This window comes from Gossypium hirsutum, chromosome D12, assembly GCF_007990345.1.
Source record: "Gossypium hirsutum isolate 1008001.06 chromosome D12, Gossypium_hirsutum_v2.1, whole genome shotgun sequence".
Classification (NCBI taxonomy): Eukaryota; Viridiplantae; Streptophyta; class Magnoliopsida; order Malvales; family Malvaceae; genus Gossypium; species Gossypium hirsutum.
In genome coordinates this window covers 33,450,762-33,460,412 of record NC_053448.1, presented here as the reverse complement: position 1 = coordinate 33,460,412, position 9,651 = coordinate 33,450,762, and the positions used below count along the sequence as shown (strand labels likewise).

Below are 9,651 nucleotides of genomic sequence, written 5' to 3'. Positions count from 1 at the left end.
ATACGGTATTTCTATCATGCTATAGGTAATAAAATAATTATAAAATAAATTTTCCAACTTTATATTTGTGGTCCCTAAACCACTATTTCTGATTTCACTGAAAACGGGTTGTTACAACTCTCCCCCCAAAAGGGATTTTCGTCCCTGAAAATCTTACCAGAAAAGTGGTTTGGATATTGCTTTCTCATAACTTCCACGGCTTCCCAGGTGGCTTCTTTTATTTCGTGTCGTTGCCAGAGAACTTTTACTAAAGCTATGTTCCTGTTTCTCAATTCATTCACCTCTCGTGCCAGAATTCTGATCGGTTCCTCAATGTATGTCATGTCAGACTGAATCTCGACATTCATCGGGGAAATAACATGTGAAGGGTCAGATCAATATTGTCGTAACATGTCCAATTCTGTCTGTAATCCCGTACGGTTCGATAAATCGCGAACTTAGCTTTCCTTTTTGACCGAACCAAATAAATTTTTTCCAGAATGATACTTTCAAGTATACTCTGTTGCCGACTTGGAATTCTATATTTTTACGTTTAAGATCTACATACGATTTCTATCGATCTGAAGCTGCTTTCAAGCTATCTCAAATTACTTTCACTTTTTCTTCAGTCTCACGAATCAAATCAACCTCGTGTATGTTTTTCTCACTAAGCTCGATCTAGTATAACAGAGTTCGACATTTATGACCATATAGAGCCTCATACGATGCCATTTTTATACTCGACTGAAAAATATTATTATACATAAATTTGACTAACGATAAATATTTCTCCCAATTGCCTTCGAATTCTAATACACAGCAACGAAGCATATCTTCGAGAATCTAAATCACACGTTCAGACTGACCATCGGTTTGAGGGTGAAATGCAGTACTAAAATGCAATTGTATACCAAAAGCTTCCTGTAACTTTCTCCAAAATCGCGATGTAAACTGTGGATCTCTATCTGAAATAATTGAGAGTGGCACTCTATGTAATCTGACAATCTCCGAGACATATAACTCAACCAATCTATCAAGGGAGAAATCTGTACGTACTGGAATAAAATGTGCAGACTTCGTCAAATGGTCAACGATACGAAATTCTTACGAAATTCATAGTAACTCTATCCCATTTTCACTCTAGTACTATTACTGGCTGTAATAGTCTTGAAGGTACCTGATGTTCAGCTTTAACTTGCTGACATATCAAACATCTCGATACAAAATTAGAAATCACACGTTTCATTCTCGACCACCAGTACATCTGTCTCAAATCATCGTACATTTTATTACTTCTTGGATGAACAGATAAGCTACGACTATGAGCTTCATGTAAGATTCTCTGAATAAGCTCTGGATTCTTCAGTACACAAACTCTACCTCTGAATAGTAAACAACCATCAGGTCCTATCCGAAATTCTGAATCAGAAGTCGATTCACACTGTACCCGTTTAGCTAGTAACTCACTATCACATTTTTGAGCTTTGTAGATCTGCTGTAAAAACATCAGTTTAGCTTTTAACTCGACTAAGATTGAGCCATCATCAGATAATGTCAGTCGTGTATTCACCGGTCGTAGAGCAAACAAGGACTTTCTACTCAAAGCATCAGCAACTACGTTTGATTTCCCTAAATGATAATCAATGATCAATTCATACTCTTTTAACAGTTCAAAGCATCTACGCTGTCTCATATTTAGATCTTTCTGCGACATTAAATACTTTAAACTCTTGTGATAGGTAAATGTGTGACATTTTTCGCCGAACAAATGGTGTCGCCAAATTTTCATTGGTGAACACAATAACTGCCAACTCTAGGTCATGAGTCAAATAGTTCCTTTCGTGCATCATAAGCTATTACTTTTCCTTCCTGCATCAAAACACAGCCTAAACCATTTAAAGATGCATCGCTGAAAATCACAAATTCTTTACCCGATTCAGACTGAACTAGAACTGGTGCTTCAGTCAACAGTGCTTTCAACTAATTGAAACTTTACTGACATTTATCAGACCATACAAACTTTACTTATTTTTGTAATAGTTTCTTCATCGGTGCAGTTATCATTGAGAACCCTTTGACAAATCTTCGGTAATAATCAGCTAATCCTAGAAAACTTCTGACTTCAGATACGTTTCTCAGTGGTTTCCAGTCAACAACTATGGAAATTTTACTAGGATTAACTCTAATGCCTTCAGCTGACACTATATGTCCCAGAAAACTGACTTCTCAGAGCCAAAACTCGCATTTGTTAAATTTAGCAAACAATTTTTTATCTCATGGAGTTTGCAAAACAATTCTCAAATGCTCAGTATGCTTAGATTCATCTCGAAAATATATCAGAATATCATCAATGAATACCACAACAAATTTGTCTAAATATGGTCTGAAGATTCTATTCATCAAATCCATAAATACCGTAGGTGCATTAGTTAAAACAAACGGCATCACAAGTAATTCATAGTGTCTGTACCTGGTTCTATATATTGTTTTCGGCACATCTGAATCTTTCACTCATAGCTGATAATAATCAGAACGAAGATCAATCTTTGAGAATACTATGGCACCTTTCACCTGATCGAATAGATCGTTAATACGAGGCCATGAATATTTATTCTTGATTGTAACCTTGTTGAGCTGATGGTAATCTATACACAGTCTCACCGATCTGTCCTTTTTCTTAACGAACAGAAACGGTGTACCCCAAGGTGAAAAAATGGGTCGAGAAAAACCTCTATCTGTCAACTCTTGCAGTTGTGCTTCTAACTCTTTAACTCGATAGGAGCCATTCTGTAAGGTGCTATCGATATCGGTGATGTTCTTGTACAAGTTCAATAGAAAATTCAACCTCTCTGATTGGCAGTAATCCAAGTAATTCCTCTGGAAACACATCAGGATACTCGCAAACCACTGGCACTGATTCAAGTTTCAATTTATATACTTTAGTATCCAATACATAAGCAAGGTAAACATCTAACGCAGAAGCATCCTCTCGTGCACGAATGACATAAGCCCTAGCTAGTACTCATGCCTCGGATCTCATAGCAGAATCTTTATTTACACCACGACTACCACTCACATTTCCAGGATTACGAGGTGGTCTACCTCCCACAGTTGTGTTGCTCGGTCTCGTAGTTTGAACTTTCTCTTTCTTGGATTTCTCTGGGCAATCTCTAATATAGTGGTCGAAGGAAACACATCTAAAACACGTTATGTTCTTCACTTGACACTCACCATAATGTGATATGTTACAGTGCTTACACTTCGATCTGGTGTTTCTGACACTACCCACACTCGTTACAGATATAGCCTGAGGTTTAGGATTGGAGCGTCGGGTACCTCTGTCTCTACTAGAATATCCCACAGAAGTAGTAGAACGGTTGTGCTGTTCTTTTGACCTCTTTGTTGCTGCTGACTGGTACGACTTTCCCGTCAATCTCTTTCTCGAATCTCTAGCTTCAAATTCAGCGTGCCTTTTTGCTTTACTCAGTTCTTCAACTTTGTGTGCCTGGTCAACTAGTACAACAAATTCTTTCAACTCAAGAATTCCAACCAAAAGTTTTATGTCTTCATTTAACCTATCTTTGAATCTCTTACACATAGCAATCTTGGTCGGAATACACTCCCGAGCATATTTTCTCAATCTGATAAATTCCCGTTCGTATTCTGATATAGTCATACGGCCCTATTTGAGCTCAAAAAATTCTTTATGTTTCTGATCCAGAAACCTCTAATTGATATATTTCTTTTAGAACTTAGTTTGGAAAAATTCTCAGGTGATTTGCTCTCTCTGCACAACTGATATAAATGTGTTCCACCACTGATACGCTGAATCTTTTAGTAATGATACCGCACATTTAACGCACTCGATTGGTGAACAGGATAACTCATCAAAAACCCAGATTGTATTCTCTAACCAGAATTCAGCTCTCTCGGGATCATCCTCAGCAGTAGCTCAGAATTCTTCAGCCCCGTACTTACATATGTTATCAATAGGCGGCTTACTAACTTAGATTTGTTCCATACCTTGAGGAATAATGAAAATCAGTTGGGGAGCAAGTGGGTGTAGAGGTTGTTGAGCAACCAAGTTCTTTCGTATGAACTCAGTGAACCATTCATTCATCATTTGGAAGAATGCTTCCTTAGCCTCTCCTCCTCGACACTCAGATATGGGCCTCGTAACGCTCAAAGCTACTCTGTGAATGGAGGCTTGAGCGTTGCTCTCAACTTCATCAGAATTAGCTCAGTTCACTGCTATATAAAAACATGTTTTAAAATGGTCAGGAGATATCACACAATCATAGGTTATACAATGGCATGTATAGCTAGACTCGTACATGCTATGTCTAGTTCAAGAATTAACTAAACAGTAGCTCTGATAACAATAAATGTAACACCCGTGTCCCGAATCATCATCAGAATAGGGTTATAGAGCATTACTAGAGATTACAAATCAAACAGACAAAAATTTCCAACATTTCATAACATATCGATATTCATAATAAAACCAATCAAAATCATACTTATTGTCCCTTATACAAGCCCTCGAGCCCCTAAACACACGTTGGAAACGAGTCGGGACTAAATGAAAAGCTAAGAGAATTTTTCGAAAAACATTACAAATTTTCAAGGCTGTAGGGGTCACACAACCGTGTGGCCAAGCCGAGTGACTCACACGGCCAAAAGACACACCCGTGTCTTAGGCCGTGCGGGCATTTGAAATGGGGACACACGGTCATGTCCCAGCCCATGTCCGTGCCTGTGTAACTCACTGACTTGGGCCACACGGCCAATCCACACGCTCGTGTGCTAGACCATGTACCCTTCAAAGTGACCTCAAACGCCCGTGCGCCAGGCCGTGTGCTAGGCCATGTAATAGCCTGACTTGCAACCCTATGAAAGCTACAAGGGACACACGACTAAGACACACACCCGTGTCTCTGCCCGTGTGGACGAAAATAGGTCATTTTACAAGATATATATCTCACCCAATTTGGTATAAACCTACACCTAACAATGCACATATGCACAAACTATAATAAGGCATCCAAAACAAGCATAATCAAGCCTTATACAAATGGTATAATCACATACAACCAATATGCCCTTAAGCACCTCAAATGACAACTTATAAACATGACTAATCATGTGTTCAATAAAACCAATTGTTCAACTAACATTTATGCAATTTACACCAAAACTAATCATGTGTTCAATAAAACCAATGTGTTCAATAAAACCACGACAACCCTAATTCTATAAATTGGCCTATTTAACACTTTTTAGGGACAAATTTTCATACTATATAATTTACTTCATAGTTTCAATTTTTAGTTTTTCCCTTTTCTTAGGCTTTAGGTTATTTTTAGTTTTGCATTTGTCGGGAGATATGATTTTTGGAACTCAATCAACTCTTTGTGGATTTTGTGCTTCAGTTAAATACAATTCAGTCTTCTCTTAAACCTTTGTCTCCTGATTTGCTATTAATGTTCATCTTTTCTATCAATTTTATTATGTTTTTTAGATCCATGAGGAACTAATCCTCTTGTGGGGGAATAGCGAGTGGAGGTATGATTAATTAATTGTTCTGCAAGGTTTTCTTAAGCAGATCAGTTTTTTGGGAAATGAATAATTTAAACCCTATGCTTGACAACCCTAAGAAAGTAATTTAGGTGGGAATTAACCAAAATTTGGTATGCCCTATCCGTGAACACCTTAACCTTAAACCAGTCTGAACTTTGAGGTTGAGAGATAAGTAGTTCTTGCGGACTCGTTATTCTAGTGGAAGATCGAGAGATCCTGCTATTTGATTAAACAGGGAACCCGAAGCAATAGTTAGCTATGATTACCAAAGCAAACTAGTCACCCATTCTCAAATCTGATTCAGTTTCCATAGCAAATTTCTCAAATTTTTTCAATTTATATTACTTTATTATTTATTTATAAAAATACCAAAAATATTTCTTTATGTTTACTTGTAATATAATTTATTTAAATTACTAATTAGCTCTATTTGTGCTTAGGTTAAAAGTACGATCTTCGGAGTGCTCACCTACTTCATTGCAACTATATTATAACCTAACCCATATACTTGCAAACACTACCTATTTAACATATTTTCTGCAGGATTTCTACTCTGGATGTTGGTACATCCATAGGTGGTCAAGTTGTTGGTTCATTGACAGGGAGGCAATGTCACTAGATTGATTTTAATTTTTACAGTTAATAGAATAATTACGAAATTATTAAATTATATATACGATTTTCTTTTTCTTATTATTGCTAACATCCTATATTCTCTTTTTGATTTAGTGTATGACTCTTAGTAGGGGAACACCTATAGAGCCAGCCACAAATCTAGAAAGAATAATTCGTAGGAATCGTCGACAACAGCAGCATCAGTAATAACAGATGCAGAACTAGTTGCCTTCTGCAGGCAATTTACGACTAGGAGACAATCTGTTATTCGAAAAAATTAACAATAATAACCCGGAAGATCTACCACCATCATAGCTACCCAAAAATATACATATGGTGCGAAACGAAAGAACCCTAAGGGACTATGCGCTACCAAGTCTGGAGATGATTCAAGGAAATATAACATGGTCGGACATCACGGCTAATAATTTTGAGATCAAACTAGCAATGATCCAGATGACTCAAAACAATTTGCAGTTCAGAGGCACAATGACGGGGGACCCAAATCATCATTTAAAATGGTAAAATTCATGCCCTTTTTAACTCAAATTCATGCAATCTCGGTAAAATTCTTTTCAAAAAATATATAATAATTTTACAATAATTAAATTGCACTTAAATTATGAACATGTTGATTTTTAATTATTTTTATATCAAATTTTGATTAGTTTTGATTATTTTGACAAATTTGCACAAAAGGGCAAAAAACGGCTCAGCAAACACTGTTAGAAGCACAAAATCGAAAAGCAATTTTGAAGCATCAAGCTGAATTAATTTTTTAGCCTAATACGGTCCAAATTATGTGTATTAAATCATGATATAATTAATTTTAATTTTAATCCAATTTAATTTGGCTTAAATAAATTATTATTAATTAATTATGAAAAGGGGTCCAGTTCAGGTGAACCGAGAAAACCGATCAAACTGAACACTGGGTAGCCCAAAACAGTCCCACATGCTGACCTAATCAGCTTGTTTTGCTGATTATTTGACTTTCAAAATTACCCTTGAAGACTCCTTCAATTTTCATTCAAACCCATCTACTATTTATGCCTTTCAAGATTTACCCCTACCTAAAAATAGCATGCTTAAAATCTTTCAACATGCCACATGTGTGGCCGACCATGGGGGGAGTCTTTGGGTTTGGCTATTTTTAGCAGTCTTCTCAACCTAGAAATACCCTCCTTGGCTGCTTAGTTCAAACACATCTTAAACCCATTCATTTCTTCACTTCTCTTTCACTTTCTCTCTTCATTTCCTTCCATTGTTCTTCATTTTCTTCTCCCTATTCCTTTGCCGATTTCACCTCTTGAAAAAGAATCATTCAAAAACCATTTGGAGTAGCATTCAAGTCTTTGTGGAAGCCTCAGTTCAACAAGAACAAGTGGAGAATGAGGAGCGAAGCACACTAGTCAAGTCTCAAAGAAACACTGGATTTGATTCTTGTTCCCCATCCTTTTAATTTTGTTGTTTTTATGATGACCATGTCTATGAATATTTGTGGTGTTGATATGTTTAATTTAATTAATATGACGTAAATTTAATTTGTGTTAGGTTGATTGCATTTTGTCTACTTGAGTTATTAAAATTGTGTTTGTGTCGTTATAGGCCTCGGTAAGATGCCTGATTAAGTAAAACCATGACTCAGTTATTATTGCATTACAATTGTAAGGTGACTGATGAATTAATTATTTAAATGGATTGAAATTGTAATTAATTGACACGATACTTAATCAGTGCATGTTTAATCATCTAAGGTAGCTGAAGCTTAAATTAGCAACGGTATCTAACGATACATTAGCCTTGCATAACTTGCAAGATTATTGTGATTAAATTGTTTCAAGATAGAAATACATTGTTACCTCACGTAATCTTTTATGTGCTTATGAGATTGAATTAATTGTTTGAATTGGCATAGAGATATGTACAAGAAATTATTTTAATTTCATAAGTATGTATGTGCACTAACACATTTGCTTATTAAAATTTGTTTAATTAGTTGAATTGACGTAGAGATATAGTCAATACATAAATGGATTTTGGTAGGTAAGTATGTTCATAAGTTAGCAAATTATCGAGTTGCCGTGAATTTATTCGTAACAACATGAACATGAGTTTAATAATTCTAAGTTAAGAAATGTAATTAATCTAACACAATTATGTCATCTTGATTAAAATCATCTTTTGAAATCATGCATTGGAACTTTTATTTTATTTTTATTTATTTTACTTAGTTTAAATCCTAGTTTTTACTCACCTCTTCAAATCAAAATATTTTTCTTCACCAAAGTGTTTTTAAAATTTCATTCATAAATAATACTTTTTACATTCCCTGTGGGTACGATAACTCGAAATTTACTTGTTATTTTATTTCTTGATGCGATTGCGTACACTTGCACATTTCTGTCGTTCCAAGTTTTTGGCGTCGTTGCCAGGGACTGTTTTAAAAAGTCAATATTTGTGAATTTGTTAATTTTGCATTTTGGTTTATTTTTGTTCAATCTTAACTTAATTAATTTTTTTGTGTTTCTTTTAGGTGTTTATGAATATTGATCAAATCATCGATTTACTCCCCATAGACCCTGAGAATGAAAGAACTTTTTGACAGTAGAGAAGACAAGCACATCAAAGAAGGACCGAAGAGATGAACTTAAAAAATCCGAATCAAGGAAACGGAGCAAACCTTGCTCAAAATCCGATCCTTATCGCTGATGATAGGGATAGAGCTCTAAGGTTGTATGTCATGCCAATGTTTCATGATCTTAATCCTGGTGTGAGGAGACCCGAAATCAAGGCACAACAGTTCAAGCTCAAGCCAATCATGTTCCAGATGCTTCAGACAATGGGCCAATTCAATGGAATGCTTACTGAAGATCCTAACCTGCACTTAAGACTGTTTATGGAGGTGAGTGATTCTTTCAAGTTAGCCAGAGTACCTGAAGATGCACTGCAATTGAAGTTGTTCCCATATTCACCATGGGACAGAGCTTGAGCCTGGTTGAACTCATTACCACCAAACTCAATTTCCACATGACAAGAGTTAGCAAAAGATTCCTCATGAAGTATTTTCAGCCTAGCAAGAATGCTAAGTTGAGGAACGAGATCACTGCTTTCCAACAAATGGATGATAAGTCCTTGTATGACGCATGAGAAAGGTACAAAGAATTATTACGGAAGTGCCCTCATCATGGAATTCCACATTACATCCAACTTGAGATGTTTTATAATGGTCTCAATGCTCACATGAGGATGGCAGTGGACGCTTCTGCTAATGTGCTCTCCTTTCTAAGTCTTATAATGAGGCTTATGAAATCATCGAGAGGATTGCTAGTAACAATTATCAATGGCCAACCAATCGAGAAGCATTAGGAAGATAAGTTGCTGGAATACATGAAGTAGACGCTCTTACTTCACTCACATCTCAGGTATCCTTGATTTCCACAATGCTTAAAAATTTTACCACTAATGGGTTTAATA

At 36.0% G+C, this 9,651-nt stretch overlaps 1 non-coding gene across 1 annotated transcript; it reads right to left on the bottom strand.

The window, feature by feature from the left end:
• Nucleotides 1–9,261: 9,261 nt before the first annotated feature.
• LOC121224712 (small nucleolar RNA R71) lies at nt 9,262–9,368 on the bottom strand. The gene has a single exon (XR_005922457.1). It is a non-coding gene; the product is annotated as a small nucleolar RNA R71 (small nucleolar RNA).
• Between the last annotated feature and the right edge of the window lie 283 nt (nt 9,369–9,651).